This window comes from Haliotis asinina, chromosome 10 (genome assembly GCF_037392515.1).
Source record: "Haliotis asinina isolate JCU_RB_2024 chromosome 10, JCU_Hal_asi_v2, whole genome shotgun sequence".
NCBI classification, from domain to species: Eukaryota; Metazoa; Mollusca; class Gastropoda; order Lepetellida; family Haliotidae; genus Haliotis; species Haliotis asinina.
The window spans coordinates 11,038,031-11,062,001 of NC_090289.1; the positions used below are offsets into that span (position 1 = coordinate 11,038,031).

At 37.9% G+C, this 23,971-nt stretch overlaps 1 protein-coding gene and 1 long non-coding RNA gene across 2 annotated transcripts in view; one reads left to right on the forward strand and one right to left on the reverse strand.

Moving 5' to 3' along the window:
• The window catches only part of LOC137298441 (uncharacterized), a 37,490-nt gene extending 16,624 nt beyond the window's left edge, over positions 1-20,866 (reverse strand). The window contains exon 1 of the long non-coding RNA XR_010957748.1: positions 20,734-20,866. This is a non-coding gene — a long non-coding RNA (uncharacterized lncRNA). The remainder of the gene's footprint in view (positions 1-20,733) is intronic.
• The window catches only part of LOC137298439 (homeobox protein Hox-B6-like), an 81,391-nt gene that overhangs the window by 20,217 nt on the left and 37,203 nt on the right, over positions 1-23,971 (forward strand). The window lies entirely within an intron of this gene.

A 23,971-nucleotide genomic window follows, 5' to 3' on the forward strand; every position in this document is an offset into this window, starting at 1 on the left:
TCTCTAACAGATTATCTTCTATCACACTATAGCATAGAATGTAATTGTTCTGGATATCGGTGTTATTGATCTTTATCAGATTATCTTCTATCACACTATCCTCATAGAATCTAATTGATCTTGTCCTCCCGCTATTGTTCGGTTTGTTATCAGTCGGATTGTCGTATATCAGACTTTCTTCACTATGTTATTGTTCTCTAACTGATTATCTTCTATCGCACTTATATCATAGAACATAATTGTTCACTATATAATTGTGGTCACCATCAGTATAACATCGTTCTCCTATGTACTAGAATATGTAAAGTTTTCTCGTGAAACAGATAGTGCTCTCTCTGAGCTTTGTCTCTCTAATTGAAGTAACTCAGTTTTACCTCAAATAAACTTCCTACCAGTTTTAAAAAATAGTTCTATAAAATATCTCGATACCATGAAAGTGAAAACGTTCTTAACATGGCTGTCTTAAGGTGAGGAAAGGTTGAAAATGAAACTGTTTTATGAAATGACCACCGGTATTACTGTGGTATTATCTGTGTAATTGTTCGTCGTTTTCTGTGTTACTCCACCAACGGTGTCTCAGTGTTACTTCATCAACGGTGTCTCTGTGTTACTCCACCAAAGGTGTGTGTGAGAGAGAGAACAAGAGAGTGAGAAAGAAAGATTTAGGTAAAGAAAGGGGGGAGCGAGAGAGTGTGAGAAGAAAGGAGAAAGAGAAGAAAGAGAGATAGGAAGAAAGAAAGGTGAGAGAAAAAGAGGCAGAAAGAACGATAGGAGAGAGTGAAGGAGAAAGTGAGAGGGAAAGAAAGTAGGTAGAGAGTGAGAGAAAGTGAGAGAGCGAAAATCAGAGAGAGAGAAGGAGAAAATGAGGAAGGATACGACTTGCCCCATCTCAAACACATGCTTCTTCCATGTCCTCTCAGGTCAGATAAGTCGGGCGTGTACCACACGGGATTTCGTTGGACATGACGCCACCATCTTGAAATCAGCTATAAATATCTGTTGTCTTGGGTGTGACAGGAAGATTCCTATTACAATGACCCGTGAACGTTGCTATTAATGGAGACACAATTCAGCCCTTAAAGAGTTTTCCCATTGCAGCATATAAGAGTATTTTATCTCTCATTTGAATAGGGTGTGCGTCGACGCCACAACAATGTCCCAACCTTCAACACACATTCTTTCGCAAACGAACAACACTTTTGTTGTAATAAACGGATACATTAATATTACCTATCTAAATTCGTCTTCCCGCATACCAATATTGACAGACTAATGCTTAGTCTCTGAATATATGTAATCTTGATTACATATATTTAACTTTGATTTGAAAAGAGGCCTCTAGGAGACCAGAGATTCAGCCTAAACATGAGGAAATCTAGACTTGCTCATTTAAGACTTTAGCATGGCAGAGATGGCTTGTCAGCAGTGAAGTTAATGTGGTTCAGGGACTGTGAGACAGACTATAGTATTGATTGCAGGTGTCTTTGTATCAAGGAATCGCTCTGGTATTTCATCAAAATAAAACATAAGAGGCAATTTCCAATATATCACCGATTTCCCATTACTGCTGTGATGTGTATCCATTATACGAAACATATATATTTCCTTTGTAGTTTTTTCCGATCTACCTGGAGGCAACGTGGGGCCATTTTGGTCCCTTATGTTAAATATCAATGAATTTATGACATTTGTGGTCTTATATCTACGGTGTAAAAATGTTACAACTACACATAAAAGAAATAAGTGATAGCATCCTGTCAATCAGCTGGCTCAATCTAACAGTTAACGCCTTCTTTTATACTTTTTGGTCTGCTGCTACTGTGTGCGAAAGACAAAGTATATTTAGTCAGCTGTGGGATGGTATTTCGGGATTAATGACATGTAGCAGACAAAATCAAGCGAACACGCTTCCACATTTGATGACAGTCACGGCAGGTGTTCTCCAAAGGTCGCCATGTCAGACGTTTTACACTACCGCACAAAGCGTACGTTCCCCCGATACCTTCCAAACACACGCGACTGATTAGCGATGCTGTTGTGCTATAGTCAAATATCCGCGATTACCTGAGCGTAATGCGGGGAAGGCTATTTTGTACCTGAGTGTACATTGTCCAACGTATTGGAGATACTAGACTTGCATAAGATTCAAAGCTTAAAAATGATAATTCAAATTTTAATTTCTTAAAAAATAATAATAAATAGCATACATGGGTTCTTAGACTTGCCTCTTCGAAGGATAGAAATACTACACATCCATGGGTTCACTATTCAATACATCTTCGGTGCAAGGCAAGGCAGTTTTCACCATTCGATTATATGCATAAGGTGAGATGTTCACGAGATGCATAGCAAGAGGTGATTATGTATGATTTGTAGCTTCACATTTTGATTACAGATCAAATCTGCATTATGTTCTTACATTCATTGTAATTAATGCTATATAATCAAAAGCAAAACACAAAAAGCAATTCAATTTATGATGCGACTACATTCTACGTATGTCAGTATAAATAACCAACAGGCGGTGATGACACCAGGTGCTCGCGAAAAGGTGAGCCCCTCCTGAAACAGGTGACCCCTTAACAATGAAGGTATAACAGATAATGGACCCAGGTGGAAGATAGTTTACAGCTACATGTATTCAAATTTGACTTCATATAAATCAAAGCAGGATTTGAGTCCACGTGACAAATATTTTCATTTATTTCACTACCTGTCCACTCTATGCTGGATTAATTATTCCATCGTGGTAGTTCGGTACCGGAAAACCAGATATCCTAATCGGTCGATTCAACCCGCGATCCGCGGAGCCTTGTGCGGTAAAGGGAAGCAACTCATTGGCCGTCAAAAAGAACACTTGACTGATGTCTGTAGAACACATCCAAATCAACAGATGTCAGTTTCTAATATTCTGAGATATTATTTAATCGGAAGTGGATTTAATTTATTTAGGATTTGATTAGGAATTTGATGCAGAAACTGAAGCATATCCACATATCCAGATTCAAACCATTATTCCTACATCTGCCGATTACTGTTTGTCCATGTAACATTATAGTAAAGCAAAATACGTAAGACAGCCTTTATCTGACCTCAGCAATGTTCCGGCTATATGGCGGCTGTCTGTAAATAATCGAGTCTGGACCAGACAATCCAGAGATCAACAACATGAGCATCGATCTACGATGTGTCAACCAAGTCAACGAGCCTGACCACCCGATCCCGTTAGTCGCCTCTTACGACAAGCATAGTCGCCTTTTATGGCAGGCATGGGTTGCTGAAGGCCTATTCTACCCAGGGGACCTTCACGGGTCGCTTCCTTATGAAACTATAGCATGATGACCTAAAACCAGGTTTCACTTTACACGTGTACCAGTGGGCCATATTTGACGTGGACGATTAAAATGAAAACCGCCTAAAGTAGGTTTTAGGTATGATAGTTTGTAATTCAGAGAGTATGTCATTGTTTAATATGAAATCAATGTTTTGGAAGCAATGCTGTTGCCATGTTAACAATGCGCAAAATGTTGCTTTTGTAATCATCAGAGTAACACCTTCATTGTTAATATTAAATTTACTTAATAAGATTGAGTTCGGCGTGTCCAGTATTGTATCTTTTTAAATGCTCCATATTTGGTTGGTTGAGTAGTATACCTTCACCGATTATCAAACCTTTGTTTTTAGTGGAAGAATACAAAATTAACGAGACAAGCAGTTGACATTATTTTGGAGTGGCTCTCCTCTGGTTGACGGGGATAACTGATGCAGATAAACAATAGGTCTCCAGCCTCATGATACAAGTGATAACAACATCTAGATACAGATGTTGGAAATCTAGTGAGTGAGTGAGTTTAGTTTTTCGCCGCACTCAGCAATATTACAGCTATATGGCGGCGGTGTGTAAATAATCGAGTCTGGACCAGACAATCCAGTGACCAACAACATGAGCACCGATCTGCGCAATTGGGAACCGATGACATGCGTCAACCAAGTCAGCGAGCCTGACCACCCGATCCCGTTAGTCGCCTCTTACGACAAGCACAGTCGCCTTTTATGACAAGCATGGGTTGCTGAAGGCCTATTCTACCCCGGGACCTTCACGGGTCTGTTGGAAATCTAGACCGTGGTTGGCCTGTAAGCATTATTAAGGAATAAAACAGAAACCGTTTTTTCAGCGTGACGTCAAACATTATTCTTTTTAGCGACTGTTCAAAGAATGAACCTCTTCGCGACTCGACCAGGAACGTGCACGATCACATAAACATTCGAACAGCTAAACCAACTTCCAAAAGGACATGAAATATGCCAACATTCAGATCAGACATATGATATATGTAGAAATGCCATGCGAATCGTTTGTTGGAGGATGAATATGGGTTTAAATAGATTGTGTAGGCCTACAGACATAACGTGATAAACTACTGCACTAGTCAAACGATGCCTTGTGCTCAAATATCAACCATTCAGCATTCAGTGATGAAGATGGTTATAAAACAACAAGTCAGTCTGACCTGTAATCGATGACAGAATGTGAAAATATCTTTCAAAATACAACGAAATGAAACGAAGCATATTTTTTCTGCTAAAGAACTAGATGTTGGCATTCATCCCATGCACAAATGTGAATTTTGTAGAGAAGTAAGAGGGGAAGTTGATCTACATCTCAAGGCTGTACACAAATGCTAATTTGAATTTAGGCATATTTGCCTGTAACAAATATTGTAATTCTGTCCACGCAGAATGTTTAATGAAAATATCTTTTAGCAAGAAGCAATAGGGGATGTTTATCTGCTTCTGAAGAACATAAACAGAATTATTCGAAACTTGACTCATTTGTCTGTTAAAGTAACAAGTACAATTCTGTCCATGCAATTATATGAATGAAAAATGAATTCTGATAAGGGTAATACCGAAAGTTGATTTACATCTGAATCATGTACACAACAATTAAGCATTTTGCCCCATTCATGCAGCGAATGTTTTTATTCTGCTCATTCGCAAAAATGAACGAAACGGTATGTTTATCATGAAGTATTAGGTGGAGTTGATTTGCAACTAAAGCATGTACACAGCTATTTGAAATTCAGCTTGTTTGCCTGTTTATGTAACAAATATAGTGATTCAGCATTTGAGTGAAGAATTATTTTAGACAAGAAGTAACAGGAAATGTTGATCGATATCTAAAGCATATAAACAACTATTTTAAATCAAGCATGTTTGTGAAGTTATTTTTGTCAAGAAATACATGTAATAGGGCAAGTTGATCAACATCTTAAGCATCTAACCAACTATTTGAAATTAAACATGTTTGTCTGTTTAAGTAACGAATATTGTGATTCAACATTTGAGTGAAGAATTATTTTAGACAAGAAGCAACAGGAAATGTTGATCACTATCTAAAGCAAACAAAAAGTAAACAACTATTTTAAATTAAGCATGTTTGTCTGTTTATAGTGACCCTGCAATTGCCCAAAACTGAATAAAAAGTTCCTCTTGTCCAGAAGCAAGTTGATCAACATCCCATAGGTGTACACAACTATCTGAAATTACATATTTTTGCATATTTGTGTAACGAATATTATTTTTCATTCTGCTCATTCAAAAGAAAAATAGAAAGAAAAAAAAAGAATAACAACTTATATTTGTCAAGAAGTAATAGGGGAAGTTGATCAACATCCGAAGTATGTATACAACACAAACCTCTGACAATACAGTCGTAATTCAATAGTTCAATACGAACACCACCCCGCAATCTCCTGATGACAAATTAAGATACATAAGTCAGGAGTCGGGTTTTAACCATGACTATGCCTCTAACAAAGCACGTCATACTTTTTTTAACAGGGATGGCGCATTGTTGAAATATCCCACATGAAATAAGACATTTGGCACAAGATCTATCGGTGTGTTCTAAGCAGATGTCCGTATCAGAAAGCATTAATTATTTAGAAATATGACTTCAACATACTCAGCATTAGTAAGCAATTGAGCAAGCTTGGCCTGTGTGACCCTGCGCGGTTTGTTTAAAACGGGAACAGTAGTGTTGGAGCTGGGGAGAGGTATCGGGTGTACACGAGAGAGCCTTACGTGTGGCACTAGACACTAGTCATATCCCGGGGTGTTTTCTTTTGGAAAACAGTGCATTATCCGGCAAAGAAAGTCAGGAAGTATTTCAGACAACAATTTGTCAAAATGGTCAAAGTTTGTTTTAAGTAACCTTATAATCTCATGACACTGATGCACTTTACATTATCGTTAAAAATCTTATTTTTTCAGTATATGTTTTTTCTTAAAAGTTGTAAATTATATATCGAATATCATCATGAATCTTAAGTCATCATGAACAGTCTCTACGGTGTTCAGCATGAACATTATTATTGCTATTGACCGTATATCATGGATATTTGTTATCGATCATTCATCAGGGACATTTTCTCTTAATGTTCATCATGAATATTCTACATCATAGATCAACGAATATCAGTGATGCACGGTATAAATCTAGTGAACAGTTCCAATATAATTTCATCAATTATACTGGCCATTTTCCATCAGAATCCACCATGACAATACTCCATTCACAGTCACTTGGGTCGAAAAAACTACCAATCATAATAGTCATGACGATTTTGCATTCACAATCGTCATATTCTCCATGAAAAACTATCATGAGAGGTTAAAAGGAACTGGGCGTTCTATATGAGCTCTAACACACCTTCACACACAGAGCGGCAGTGTTAAAGAATGCAGTTTTAAAAAAGAACCCTCAGAAACAACTTCCGTTTGATCAAAAAGAACAAATAGCTGTGAAGATTATGTGACTAGATCTCTGAAATCCGTGATGACACGGATGTTATCGAAACGGGTAGACATGCCATGAAGGTGTGCAGCAAGGCATCCTTCATCCATAGGATGAAATACTATTTATTAAGAATGTAGAATTAACAACTCTTTTCTGTTTATTATTGCCCATTATTTCAATAACCTTTCGCTATATTTATTTACATTTGAGGGCAAGATCATGCATATTCTTTAATCCACAGTTTTAGTGTGTTGACCTTGAAATTTCTTGCTATAAACAGATGCATAATGAACGTTCTCTGAAAATGACTTCATTTTGCGCTTTGAGCATGCGTCTTGTGGGTGGAAACAACGTTTGATAAGTAATCATTTTTAATATTTTAACATTCGGCTGTTTATGTTGCAGTATGTAGACAGGTCGGAACTGAATTTAGTCAGTTTGCATTTTTATCAATTTCCAAATTTGTGGTTGCTTTAAAGCATGTGTTTGAGATTACCTTATAACTCAAACCAAATTCTTAACCACCCAAATCCATCTTCAACATGATTTGCAGTGCATTCGTGAAATGACATCGTCATAACAAATGATTAAAACAGTCAACCCCTGCTATTTCATGATATCAGATTATCAAACCAGGATGAGAATCAGCAAACATGATCCCTGTGGTGCCGAACAAATACACCCCACAGAGGGGGCTAGACTTGATGGGGAGGGAGTTAACTTGGGATTCATTTACGCTGCAACCCTGGAGCGCTTTTGTTGTAGCGGCAAACCGATTCAAATATCAGCAAATACTGCGTCTTCGAGTTACAGGGCACATCACAGGGGGTTTCTAACAGAGGGGGGCAGCGTTAGCCGGAGTGTGGCAGAGGGGCCACCCACAAGTCCGAAAATATACACATTTTTTACCCGAACGTCACGAAAAAAGATTACCCGTCCAATCTTCATGATAAAATCCACAGTGTCTATGATACCATCATCTTGGGAAACTGGGTAGAACGTCCAATGATTCTACCAGCGTTCCTCAAAGTAATAACTCGAGCTTCGCGTTGAAAACATGTGAATATTGCGTTATTCTCTTCTGTTGGTGTTCACTTATGCGAAAAGATGAAGCGAAGATGACTCATTTCAACAAAGGTTAGATTTTGGAGAATTTGTTGATAAAATCGAAATACAATAACATTCTTTAACAAAGGTTGTGTGAGACCCGTCCCTGCGCCCTTTGTGTGGGCAGATAATACATCATATTGTCAACTCAACAATTACTCAGACCAGCCGTAGTATACAGCCATCACGTGATGATCACTTAGATTAGTGACAAAACTCTGATCTAAACGTTTTTATAGATATGTTTTTAAGGACCATGACCCTTTTATGGGTGGCCGGAAAATACCAATCCAAATATATTGTCACGTGTGTAGATAAGCGTTTTATAAGCATCATCTAAAGCTACGCTTTGTTATTGACATGTCTGAAATGAACATGAATCTGAAACCAACATGGGGTTGTTCATTTCATCCAGACGGAATCAGTGTAGGTTTTTATTGTATATGAGGCAATAAACCGGTGTAAGAAATGTCACCTACAGCAAGCAGAAATTGGTTTCTGATTATGTCGGTAGTGGTGTCGAATGGATGGAAAATACTACGACGGTGCAAGTAGACACATTACTCATCCAAGAGGAAACACGCGCCCTTGTGGCCGTGAAATGTAGATAGATGACTTGGAACTTTACTAAAGCAGAAATAATCGTGTTGAACAAGCCACAGCTTGACACTGGGCCATTTCCGTCGACATAGTAAGTGTTGTAAGGGAGAGCCTTCGTAATTTTGACACATATTGTATTGGTTATTTATCGCCAATAATACTGTATTATCATTGTGAATCATTAATAATCAGCATGTATTACAAACAACGTTTTATGAGGAGTGTAAATAAGAACGATCACAATCTTAACGCAGTCGTCACAACATCTACCAAAAGGTATTTTATGATTCAGTCTATATCAAGAGCATGTGTTACAAATCCTCCAGACTTGAATATGAATCGAAACGACAGATCACTTTCCAAAGTCCTTCCACAAAATTATTCCACGAAAATTTTGCTAAAACAGAATTCAAAGTGTGATTCATGTTTTGTCATGAGCACGTCTGAGGAAGCGCATTCAAACGTGCAATGATGATACGCCTTTAGATGAATGTTAATTAAATCGTAGAAAACGTTTTCCATATTCAAAAAATAAATCTCTTCTAAAAGTAAAATCTATTGTCCGATTTTGCACCATCGGAATATGAATCCGATAATGAGGATGCGTTGTGAGATGAAACAAGTAAATATTATCACAATGAAACTGTCATATTATGGACATGAAACACATGCTGCAATTAATGTGTTTTATCACAGTGATTTTAATCATACAGTGTCACATCCACCCACTTGCTACAATTATTACATCTGTGTAATACAGTCCGTTTGGATGTTTCTATCCACGAATGTCATATTTCAATTCCAGATTTGTAATAAACAGCACTTTTACTGTTAAATGTTAATATCAACAGAGCACACATGTCTTTGTTTCCAAATACAACCATAAAAACTGACAGTTGATTTGTGGTATGTTTAATGTATCAATATAATCTTATCTTTGACGGGTTTCCTGAAGATTTCTTGTCGTCCTTCTCTGTTTGTGGGGTTTCAACGACGAGACAAACCCAGACAGCGATATCAAATTCCTGTGTTAGTAATCATCAGATATCGTAGGAAAGCCAGGGTAAGGAATATCCAACTTTGTACGAATCGTTTTACTTTTTGAATGAACAGGAACATATTTCAATGATGAACTGACATCTTCTTAATTACATGCATTTTTGCATGAATGGATGTTTGGAAATGATATTAGCATGTACAGGCAACATGTGTCCAATTTCGATTTTTTTTTAAATAATGAAAAGATTTTATCTTTATTGCCATCTCCAAGCTATAACTGTCCGTCATCAAAGACGTCATTTCCTCAGAGAACGTCCATGCAAGTATTATAGTTCCTTAAAGCCTGAAAAGTCCATTTGGAATTTATAAACTAATTGTCAAAAACGTCTATTTCGCGTTTTCCTCTCAGTCCCATCTTTTGTGCTAGTTCCGCAGGTTTGGAAAACCCTGCTCTTATTTATGAAAAAAGTCAGGGCAACCGAGAGCTGATGTGTCAACAAGAAATAGCTCAGATAGAGAGAAGTTTATTTGACTTTCATCATTCGGAAAAAAGGGGGCGTCATTTCCAAACATTTCGACGCCAGATATATCTCAAGTGTATGAAAAGATAAAAGCAAGTTGTGACGGTGGCTGTATTTGCTCTTGTAAATAACAGAATCAGGGTTGTTTATTCAAACATCATCGATAACTACGTGATTCGTTGCATAGCAAACAACGTTTCCTACAAATGATAAGAGGTTCGTTCATAACATTACACCGTCACTTCAACAACAATCACCAATGACGTAACGGAATGCATTCATCTTTGAAAGACATCCAGGAACTGCGACACTTCAGCAGTTCCAAACTGACCAAAACATAAGTGAAACGCCAAAACCAAACTCCTATGAACATGGGTGAGGTCGTTGAAGTCCAGTAACTCATAAGTTTCACAACGACTACTGTTCCACCGACACAAGCGACGTTATCAACGGTAAGAGTCGATGGTGTTCGTCAAAACCAAAGCCCTCACCAACTGAACCCTTTAGTCTGGCATGATGAGATATCGTTTCAACCATTAAGCCATCGCAGCATACCAAACAATAAGGGCATCTGTAACTGATATTCGAAAAGGTAATAGACATCAGAGTGGTGTACCATATTCCTTACATAACTAGAAGCTTTGGTGCATCTGCATGTCATTGCTCTTCTGTGTTGCCAGAAAAAACCCAAAACAACAAGGCTTTGACATTTCGGTATGCATTGCTATAAGTATTGATAACTCACATTTACATTCCGTTTTGCTTGTTGTTGAATTACAGTGTTACTGTACTGTATGCGTAGAAGAAGTCTTCTTTTCATTTTTTAAAACGAAATGTGAGATCGTCTGTGATCTCTGTTTTGCCTCTGGTGCTGCAGTCACGCAACGCCACAAGGCTTTAATCCCATTTGCTAGTTCATTGGTATTCTTGTACATCAAATTGTCACTGACACGCTAAACATATTTAGGAGAAAAAGCACTAAAATAATATTACTGCAAAGTGTTTAGGCTAAAAGCACTCAACTACTGACAAACAAAGTCAAATAAATAAAACTCAACTTAGATGTAATTTATAAGAATATGCTTTTCACATTTAAACGTTTCCTTTTATAAACACGCCAAACAAAAATGATGCCGTCATTCTCGTATCTGACCCTTTAGTCACGTGACATTACGCCATTCTGCAGTCGCTGATAAAAGCTTTGCACAACCGTCAATAATGTCAATTACGTTATTTTGTGTGTGCAACGAAAAAGTGAATGCTTGTGACAGAAAGGAAAAAATGTAATGTCAAGACATGAATTTGTAGTGATGGTAAGTTTTGGCCAGAATTATTTTCACATAGTTTCACAGAGAAACGTGTGATATACATGTTGGTATTGCATTGAAAGGATGTTTATCTCTTTACATCCCAGAGCAATCATATACGCGCAATAGGATTGGATAGGAATATTTTACTTTTCGATTACCTTTATTGATTTAGAAACAGTGCCGGTTACAAATTTCCTGATCTGACCATGACGTCGCTATTTTGTAATGTTTCATTCAAAAACAGTTATCAGAGAAAGACAATGTCCAATTCATTTTCATATAGAACATGTATATGGTGTACGAAAGTCCACATTTATTCATGAATTGGTAAACCATAAATGATATTAGTTCATTATATTTGAAAGAATATTTATCAGTATGTTCTTCAAGAAAGTTTTAGAAACAATTTTCTTCATTCTGTACTAAGAACTTTCAAATGTCAGAGGAGCAGTATGTTCTTCAAAAAAGTTTCAGAAACAAATTTTCTTCATTCTGTACTAAGAAGAACTTTCAAACGTCAGAGGTGAAACAAGACACTTCTGTATCGCCTGTGCATGTGCTGTAGAGTCCAGTCTGGGGGATGCGTGTGCATCTGTGTTTTCTCTAGTGATACGTACACCATGTATGTTTATATAATAACTGTGTATAGACGCATCCTGCAGCCATGTGACAAGGCTTAAGCAAACGTTGCATTTATGTCAAGCGCAAGCCAGAGACGTCAGACACCGATTTATTTTCTTGTGGATTTTTTCCCCGAAAAGCCATTTTATGAATAATTATGAAACCATCTGGGATTCGTTTTCTGTGGATAAGGAAATAGATTTAATTCCCGAAAGCTGTATGTGTAATTGTTATGGATATCCGTGCCAGTGAGTGTGGATGTGTGTTGTCGGTGGTTCTATTTTCCGCAGCAGAAGAACATCAGATGATGGCTTTTATTGCATCCTGTTGACGGCATTGGGTGTTCCTTTCTAAACTCACGCTGAGATCCTCATCAAAGTAAGAACAACGTTAGATGAACATTGTTTTTGTTTGTAGACAGAGGGGTGGCCTGGTAGCTCGTCAGGGCGAAGACCCAGGTTCGATTTCTCATGTGTGTGCAATGTGTGAAGCCTATTTCTGGTGTCCCCCGCTGTGATACACATATATACTATTTCTCCTAACACTAGTGAACACCCTAATATTGAACACCATCATAATTGAAATCCGTCAACAGAAGCATTGTAATTGGTTATGAGCATCCGTCGTTATTGACCCGTGAAGGTCCCGGGGTAGAATAGGCCTTCCACAATCCATGCTTGCCATAAAAGGCGACTATGCTTGTCGTAAGAGGCGACTAATGGGATCGGGTGGTGAGGCTCGCTGACTTGGTTGACTCATGTCATCGGTTACTAATTGCGCAGATCGATGCTCATGTTGTTGGTCACTGGATTGACCAACTGGATTGTCTGGTCTAGACTCGATTATTTACGCCATATAGCTGGAATATTGCTGAGTGTGGCGTAAAACTAAACTCACTCACTCACTCATAGTCGTGAACATCGTCATTAGTGGCAGGATATGTTTTGAAAAGGTGATCAACTGTCGTGAACACCAGCAGTAGTGAACATGTCATCAGTGAGCATATCAGCGATCATTGAATTCAACAATAGTGAACACAGATATTGGTGATGATAATCAGAAGCGACCATAGCGAACATCAGCATTTAATCACCATTGGTAGCAAACATCGTACTCGACAAAGGCAGGATTATTTACCGTACGTAGCGGACATAGTCTACATCGGCAGGAATAAACAGCTTGTGTCATTTACAGCCTGTGCACTGAACATTGTCAGGTTCGAGTACCGTATGTGATAAACACTGTCTGTAGGAAGGTAAATGAGGTAATGACCTAAAGGTAATGAGCACAATAAGGGATAACATCCAAAAGTAGTGAATATCGATATCACTAGCAGTGAAAACCAGAAGTACTGAGCACGATCGGTAGTGAAAACTGAAAGTAATGAACACAATTAGAGGTAAAATCCCAAAGTAGTGAACACATCCGATAGTGAAAACCAAACGTACTCGAGCACGATCAGTAGAGAAAACCGAAGGTAGTCATCACCATGTGCAGTGAAAACAAAATCAGTCAACAGGCTCACACCAACAGTAACCGAAAGATCCGAGCACGATCAGTGGTGAAAACTAAACGTAGTTAGTAGCACCAGCACAGAAACATCAGTGTAAAGGATATCTATAGTACTTATCGCCAGTAAGGTATACCATTAATACAGAACACCATCAGTAAGAAGCAGGATCAGTAGAAACACCATTTGCAGTAAACAACATCACAGTGAATACACCATCAATACTGAACACCTGCGACGTTAATGCAACCAGTCGTGAACAACAGCTAAGTGAACACACCAATACTGAACACCTGTACAGTTAATATCAGCAAGAACGTTTAAAGTGAATACACCAGTACTGAACACCTACAAAGTTAATACCACTAGTAGTGGACGACATCTAAATGGATGTACCAGTACTAAATACCTGCAGAGTTAATACCACTGCTGGTGACAAACATCTAAGTGAATATGCCAGTACTAAACACCTGCAAAGTTAACATCAACTAATCAACAACGTTAAGTGAATACACCAGTACGGAACACTTGAAAAATCAATACCATCTGTAGTAAACAACATTTGAGTGAATACACCAGAACCGAACAACTGCAAAGTTAATACCACTACTAGTGGACAACTAAATGGATACACCAGCACTGAACACCTGCAAAGTTAATACCACTATTAGTGAAAACAACTAAATGGATACACCAGTACTGAACACCTGCAAAGTTATTACCACTACTAGTGGACAACTAAATGGATACACTAGTACTGAACACCTGCAAAGTTAATACCACTACTAGTGGACAACTAAATGGATACACCAGAACCGAACACCTGCAACGTTAATACCACTAACAGTGAAATCATCTAAGTGAATACACCAGTACTGCAAAGTTGATATCAACTAGTGAAGAACACTTAAGTGAATACAAGACTACTGAACACCTGCAAAGTTAATACCACCACTAGTGAACAAGCACCATCAGTGCTGAAATAACTTACTGTAGTTAGCATATCACGTCCTTGTCTACCCCAAAAGAAGCGCTCGGCATTTACAAAAATAAAAACCGGAAAACATATCGGTTTAACTCCAAGAACCATTTGCATAGGCATATAGAAACAATCTGAAGTAAGGTCAAAACCCTAAACTGGCACATGGCATTACACACTACAGTGTACGTAGAACGCCATCTAATTAATTTAACTGTGTTCGAAATCAAACACCACTGATCAGAGAAATATTTATTCTGTTTTTAACCCTCCAGTTACATAACATTGCACACAATAGTAACCCGAATCGTAGAAACCATCACGCACAGAGCAAACACATAAACCACATTACAAGATTAACACATCACAGGGAACCAGCATACACACTCACCATCCTGAACATTTTACTGAACTTTTCTATAACGTACATATTCACGGCACTTGTATGAACAAGAAAGTGCAAAAAATAGCCATGTAGAATTCAAACTAACTATAAATTAATCGGCTGAAAAAAGAACTCATTTCAGATTTTGAAGAAAATCCCAAATCAAGTCACAGTGTTAAGACTCTGTTGACTTTGCTCGGAATGGCTTCACTAGTCCTTCCAGTTGGCTGAGTCGTCCAGTGTCCCGATAGTGCTTGACAGAAGACGTGTGTTTGTGCAATTCATCCGAATCACTGAGCTTTAGTAAAGGATGTGCAAAGAAAATACAGATTAGCTATGAGCTATGTAGACATAGCGGCTTCTGTAACTCCCGTCTCGTATTTTTCGCCAAGGGTCGCAAGTTTTCCACGGCGAATGAGTTTTGTTGTCACTGTCCTAAACTCTCTTCCAACAGACACATTTATTTCCCAAACATGAAAGGCCTCTTTTGACAGCAAGAGCAAGAAAAGTTATGGCGGCTGTGAAATCAATTAATTACTCGCTTGCGTTTCAAAACAATGTCGCGTCATTATATCATCTTTTGTCAATTTCATCACGTGACCATGGGAGCTGGTTCCACGTGCGTTGTTCGGAACTCGCACGTGCAAAAGCGCTAATACAGCTGCATGGAAAAGCTTCGATATCGGGCTGTCGAAGACGAAAAGTTTAGACCCAGTCTGATGGATTATTTTCTTAGATTTATAACCGAATTTAGTCGCAATAAGGCTCAAATGAGTCATATTCTAGTTGTAGATTTCATTAACACGTTGAAGCAATGCTGATCGGCACATGTCCATTTCCCATCGCGGGTCAGGGTGTGCTCGTGTTGAGTAAAATAATTTGTTCACTATCGGCACCTATTTCATTAGCTCTTAGTCTTCACGACCCGCTCTGAAAGTCAAAGCTACACTCACCAGAGCTATGCTGTATGACCAGTCTTGATGCTTGAGTGAGTCGTGTTATCATCATGCTCTCATTCTCATTGTATCACAGCATAATAACAATTAATCATTCCTCCTAATATTTTACAGCTACGAGTGCAGTGATCTGGCAGAATCTGACCTGTGCTAAAGCTTTTGATTTCAACAGAAATTTTATAAAAGAATCGTATTCTATATTCAACGTTGCAAATTAATATAAAATATGCATTTACTTATTACGGAAATGAACATATTTGAGACTTTTCAATTTTTTTAAATTGATATTTCTATTTCAATATTTTAAGACACAAAAACATCTACTTTAGTTGAGGGTATCCTATTTAAGACTACGTCTGCAAAATTAACACAGAATATGTTTTTACCGCTTGTTTCAAACAAAATTACTTATTATGATATTTTACTAGTGTAACGCATATTTGATATTCCCCTTTTATTAATGAACAGCCAATTTGATGTTGATGTCAATCTATTGAAGAATAGGTTGTCAATTATATTTCCCTTTAATTATATTACAATTGTGTTAAATATATACAAAAAATAATTATCTGTTTATAATATCGGAGTTCAAACCCGTTCTTGATTCATCCATACTCAACTAGGTATCAACTAGGTATCTAAATGGATAATATTATGCATCCAATTAATGCATCAGAACGTCATACAGCTGATACATAAGATACTCTGATTGCGTTTACTCTCCACTAGGAACCGATGCATTATGTCAGTTTTGAGAAGGTCATATAAGGTAACATATAACAGCTTGATTTAGGTATGATTATTATGGCAGGTTCAATGCCGAATAATCATGAAATATCAACAGTCTGCACAGGTGGTTACTATGGGATATTAACGGTGTACGTATGTTAATATAACAATGTTTAATATCATTTCGCTTTTCAATAACACAAAGTTAGCAATAGCTGTAAAATGAATTTTGAAAATATGTATCAGTAATTTCATTAATTTAATGAAATCCAAACGACGAAAAGCTTGCCATTAACATGAGAAATCTCTGCTTAAATCTGCAAATCTTTCCAGCAGTTTCTCAATATATGTAAGCAAGAGTTTCAATGTATAAACACATTAATAGCAAAAGAGAAAAGAAGTTATGAGCCCTACTGCTTTTGACATCGTGAAAATAGTTTTGAAATATATGCATTGACATTTCCTTATTGATTAGTCCTAATGTTATGAAATCATGTGTTGTATTGACTATTTATTACTTTGATTATTTGTGCTCAATACAAAACCATATTGTTTTACATTTATCGCGTAGGAGCTATAACTAAAAATACCACATTACGCTCCACAAAATAACCATTTTATATAGAAGGAAACATAATATGCATAAACAGTTTTATGACATTATTGTAATAATGTTATTTATATACTTTATTCTTCGAATTCCTTACTGCACCAGCGTATAAATTCCTCTGAGAGAAGCCGTTTGTTTTCAAAGTGATTCGTCCGCTTCCACGGAGGTTTAATTGGAGTTTGCAACAGCTGGGTACATGGAAACTGCACGTTAATTATCAGCTGTATGTATGTTGATGCATGGTAACCACTGCAATAAAATATACACGATCCTACCGAAATCCCTTGTCTAAATCCTTGCTAATTGGAATTACTCAGAAATAACCATTTCCTCAGTATTTCACATCAACCAGCATCCCCATCCCATAGACATGTCCGAAAAGTCGCAAAAGAATGTGTAATGTCGTCACAGCGCATGGCATCGGAAAACGGAGGAGAGTGTCAACGTGCCAGCACCCTCTGTAACACCGATAGCCTTATCTCGAGTTCCCGCCACCTGCATACTGCTTACTTCTCCACCAATCTATTTATCTCAGCCCCGCCCCCTCATGTCAGCGCCCATATAAACAACACTAAACAAACGACTCTAATGCGCTGACATTTATTGTTTAGCACACTATTGACATGGGTGTACATTTCAGCATGAAATGCATGCATGCGTATTTCGTCTTGCCATTGTACATTTCAAGTTGAAATATTCGCGATTCGTTTTTGTTCATCTGATGATTTTCGGGTTTTGGCAAGGCGGTCGGCTGGGGATTAGAGGGGCTTTTGTTGCTCTGGCATGTCAAGAAGGGAATTTTGGGATCCGGCTATTCGAGACATAAGCACCTGCGATGTTTTATTGACTGGGGGTTGAGCAATGAATATCCTCAGGTTGACGTCATGTAGACAGTACTTTCACAAAGGCTTGGCAACAATGGACATATACCTCTGTCACACGTGACGGATGTAAGCAATGAGGTCTATACGTGTCAGGCCTTTAACCCGATCTGGCCGATAGGTAACACTGTTTGTAAGTAGCGTCAGTGATATAGATACACACTTAAAGCATTGTGTAGCATCTTGTGATTTGATAGTTCTACGGGCATGCTCTGCCTGGCGTTGCTATAACATTTAACCCTGTACCTTTAGACAGTGTTGGTCTCGGAAAAATATTACTCAACCTTCCAGTTATAAACAAGGTAAGAATTAATCGTAACTATACTCATCATCTAAGAAAACGCGACAGAAACACCTGTAGTTTCATGTGAAAGGGGGAATTGCGCGACCGTAACAAGTATAGCATGAAAAGTTTGAAAATAACCAGGCTCGATTATCCAACAGATGGAGAAAAGTCAAAATAGCTGGGATATCTTTATCATTATATCACGTAAAATCAGTATTGACACCAGGTGTTCGCAAAAAAGTGGCAATGGCAGCTGAACCAAACATGCGATTTACACTAAACCTGGGAGCGTATTTGGGGTGAATATCCACAATGATTTACAACAATGCATACCGGTTTTCAGAAAATGTTATCGGGAAAATATTTTTGTCACATTGTCAATATATGGAGAAGAAACACGTCCCGAGCCTCTGATATTGCAAAGTGGTTGTGGACATTTACCAGCTTTATCGAATAAAAATAAATTAAGAAACTGTTACATGCATTAACATTTTCAGTGGTTAAAATATGTTGTGTAAATGTTGTGAGGGAAAGAAACGTCTACCCGAATCCAAAGCATGTCCAGGTGAACGAGATGACCCGTTTGAAAAAAAATATATTTCTGTGAGTATTTTAGCGTCTCTCGGTAACCATTCATTACAATTTCCTCAGCTATCCTTTAGGTATTAGTTGTGGAAATGGGCAGGTAGACAATCAAGTATAGAAATGGTTTGGGGAAGGATTTTGGATCGGAATATATAAATATTTGGAATGAGTGAAAAGGAATACACTCGTACTGAAAATAGGCTGACCCCTCTGAGCCAATACCATGAACGGAATTGACAGTTTGTAAACTGCAAACTCATTGCCATGGAGACTTATGCAAGGCTACTCCATTATGTAATGGATTTACAGTACAGCGAGCTATATATAAAAACAGCAGGATAAGTGTGACAAAACAAACCAGACAATATATTTTGTCCTCTAGGTGATATTGATTGGGTCATTCATATTTTCTTTAGAAACTGCTGATTCAGTTGTTTCTTCTTATGGGAATGTCTCGTTTACCTCAGCAGGTTTGGGCCTTGACATCCACTTCCCTTACCTTATCTGCCATATATCGGTCACATCTGTTTATACATTGTCTTGCATAATTAAATTTGAGATTTGTTTGTAAACAGGGTATGTTCTATTTGTTACATTCCAAATTCCATTCCAATCTAATCCTCATAGATTCGCTCTCTCCGTACCTTACGTTATCCCCACACCCCACATTATTTAAAGAAAAGGGAGTTGATGCCCCATATGCTTTTATTTTCATTCCGAAAATTAGTATTCCATTTTCGATTGTTTAATTTGAAAACACGTGTGTATAATTTCGAATTGGTCATTTATGAGCACTCATTAATAATTAATGAACTACGATCAGCCTTCAGAATATTCACAACTGGAATATTTATTCATAGCATAGTAGTAGCGGTAAGTGAGAATAGTGCCGATATTCTCTATCGTTTATACACAATTATCGTGTTTTGACTAACAAAATGGCACATATCTGTTTCCCAATATAGTAGTTCAAGTGGCCCTGTTCTGTAACAGCTCAGCCCATTATTGACCCGTGAAGGTCCGGGTAAGAATACAGACAGACAGTTTTATTCGGTAAGAATACTGGCCTTCAGTAACCCATGCCTGTCGTATTTATAAGAGGCAACTAACGTGGTCGAGTGGTCAAGCTCGCTGACTTCGTTGACACATGTCATCGGTTCCCAATTACGCAGGTCGATGTTCCTGCTGTTGATCACTGGATTGTCTGGTCTAGACTCGATTATTTACAGACCATGTAGCTGGAATATTGCTCAGTGTGGCGAAAAACTAAATTCACTCCCTCAAACTATTATTATACGATACGTGGAATTATGTCCATATTCTTAAAACAATTGTTCAGTCCTATATGTGCTTGCTAAACCACTATTGAATAGTGATGAAAACAGGTGTTTTAGTTTATTCTCTTCCACATGTGACATCCGTCAAAAACACATGCAGCGGCATAATAATTAATCGCTAACCTGAATAAACATGGTACACTGTTCGCGACGCTTTCAACGGCTTTGACTTTGTGATCAGACCGAAATATTCGAAAAAGGAACCAAGGTCATCATAATCCAACACATAGAATTTAACACTGATGGCAAATGACAGATAAAGTAAAACTATCAATAAACCGAACTCAGTATATATATTTTGCAAAATACGATTTATCAATGCGTTCCCGATATATTTCATAATTTCATCTTTTCGCTTATCTTAATACTGTAGATAACTCGATAACCATAACTACCGTTTAAATTCGTTAATCTGGAGGTCAATCAAGCTACGATCCAGATTAACAAGGTTCCATTGTCTATCTAGTACTTGTATTGTTGCTGAAGTTTACGCAATTAAATGGTATGGTACTTACTCTGATCTTTGACGCTAGTCTGTGTATGCCCACATTCGTAAATTTTCCCTTCGCAGATAGTCACAAATTTCAGTTTTCGAGTTAAAGATAATAGCTTGCATGGGGAACAGAGTATCGTGCACCTTGCGCCAACTCTCTGTCCGTTCGCAGGAAGTGAAGCGATACCATCTTATACTGGGAACACACACTGACATATCAGGTGTTTAAAAAAACACCATGACACCCGGTGTTAGATAAGGGATTAACGTGTCATGCCATGAGGTAGCAACGACATGACCTGTAAGACAGATCCGACTCCGTGTTTCCTCAAGACATTTAAACATGCTTCATAAAAACGCATATACATGACACGATTATTGTGTGTGTTGCACTCTACAGAATACGAACCGGTCAGATATGTTTCCACTTTCCTCTCATTTTCAAACCAGCGTCTATTTTATATCGAGAAGGATCCCAGTATCTCCACTCGTTCGTGTCTACATGTCCCCACATTTAAGACACAATCACGTGTGCTTTAATACGATGATATAAACAGCATCGCGCGACTTGAAAGGCACTACTCAACAGTTTTTAATCATGGTAACATCATCGTAGGTTTCTGTAAGGCATTGCCAAATATGACGTATCAGTGACAAAAATGATATCCGGTGCAATTCCACGTTTCAGCTTGTGCCAAATAATATCGCGGATGTTTGAAGATGGGCTTGCATTTGCATGTGTTTGTGACGTATCTGTGTTGACAGGACGCGCTTACCTTTTCCTTTTTCACCTTTCGTCATGATATTTGAACAAACACATGCTTATGACGTCATCGGAATGGTGCAATAAACAAGTACTTTTAGAAAAGCGTCCAATAATTATGACTGAGTTTGTTTTTAAAACCATTGCTTTCATTTGTGAATCGTAAAACAATAATCCATTTTAATAATACTTTTACAATGTTTTAAATGAGCAGGTCGTCTCCGAAATTCTCTTTGTACGTATTATTAAGATGGTGATTCAGTTGTCTTCGTTACAAGGAACCATTCGGTATATCCGGGTTCGTTATGTAGGGATTGCATAGTCAACTACATTCCAATGCCTAAATGTAAACATAAACCGTATCCTATATATTACACATGATTTTATCAGCTATCGAAAGGAGGCAAGTGTGCTATATCCAACATGCTCTTTATAACGAAGAAGGGTGGTATAAAGAGAACAAAAGCGAAAAAACGTTTATGCCGGAAAAATACTCTCTCGGGGAATATACAATTTTCAATCGCGTTGTATTTAACATATTTCCATACCAAACGGTCGGTATAAGATATATTTGGTATCAGTTCATTCAACCAGTGGGGATATTAGATGTTTATTTAAGTCCAAAACACATATTGTATTTTCCTTGTATTTTTTAAAAGTGACCACAAACACTGGATATGTCTGTAGCGCCATTCCTAATGCGCTTTTGCAAGTGAAAGCGAAATTGATTTTTCTCAGCATTTGGTTCACATCTTGGATGAATTTCAGAAAGTTGAAATATTACCATTCCATCGACATGCTGACGAGTTGAGGAGTTTTTATCTGCTCTACAAAACTTTCAATCAATGACAAACTCGATACTTCGGAAAACGCTTTCTATCAAGAAATATTATTTAGAATGGAATAAATGCAAGGAAATATTGAACGTTTGAGTTGTGGGTTTGAGCTGTGCAGGGAAACTAACTCTGGTCAGTCAACCAAGAGTCTCATACATTCATGACAAAATATCTGACAAGTGGGGTTCCACCATTTCTTATTGTTTAATACCAATCATAACAAGACGTAATAGTGTTATCGGAATTAATCACTTGAGTGTTTGTAATATAAGTTATAACAAAATGTCCTGGCAAGTGGGGTTCCACCATTTCTTATTGTTTAATACCAATCATAACAAGACGTAATAGTGGTAACGGAATTAATCACTTGAGCGTTTGCTATGAACTCTACAAAACACTTAGTGTCCAATAACACTTAGTACCTTACGTTTTTGTCACAATTGTGTGAGTTTGGCTTTCCAGAAGTAGAGTAAGAATGGTCTCCTTTTCATTCTAACCCGATGTGATGGTTGATTTTCTGTTATCAGTTAATATGAAGTCCAACACCATTTGTCCTCCAACCCATCAAGGGCTTTGTATCAAGAAAATACTCGAGTATATCGGATCCCACTAGTAGCCACCTATATACATCGGTTGCTGAAGATCAATCCTCACCTGGATCTTCCCATTTTGAGAAGAATATGCCCTTTATCTGAATCATAACACTGGCGTGGATACGCGGCGACCAGAATGTACTGTTCTAGTCAGTAGTATATATGTGTAGTTGGGCATAGTTATGACATTGGATGAAACAAATTAAAAATTATATGCAACTATTACTGTCTTTTGTATTCACCATAGCGTCATATGTTCATGGGTACCCGGCAGGAGGTGAATCGGGCGCTTATGCATTTAGTTCTCGCCTAATAGTCGTTCTTTTCAATGTGTTAACAAATGCTCCAAACAGTTTGAAACAGTTTCAAAATTGTTTGCATATATTGCAGTCTTTTGGATTCACCATCCTGTCATGTGTTCGTGGGTACTCGGTAGAAAGCGAATCGAGTGCAGGTGCTTTTAGCTGTGTCCGGGTAGCCATTCTTTTCATTGTGGGGACAGATGTGTCCAGCTTCTCATTCCCACGTGGTAACCTAAATCCTTTAGTTAATGGACATACGACGTAAATGTTTCGTGGAAGTAGAATGATCAGCTAATTACCCCTCAAAGAGTAAAAAAAAACTAAGTCCAGACTGTTTTGTTTGACTCCTCATACAGACCCTTTACATAGCACGTGCGTTGGTGCCCGAGGCATGTTTTTGCAGCGATGACGTCGGCGTATTATCATTATCATTATTTTTTCTTATTTTGGTACCGTTGTTATTATTATCATGCAATTTGAAAATCTATGCAATATACACACGTGATTTAAGTATTTATGAGATACTTTGAGATATGTATCATGTTAGCGATGAAGGTAAATGCTCTGCCTTTGCCTTTGCGCTGCATCGAAAGAGTGCCGTCGCTGCATAGGACTGTTGGAAGGGAATTCAGTTCAGAGACAAACTGATTTACAATATTTGCTCTCACAATTCTGAACTAACAACGTGCCTAGGAAAGTATCCTTTGCTGAATGATACTATGATCAACGTCAGTTTAACAGTTTCGTGTGAAGCTCATTTCGGCTC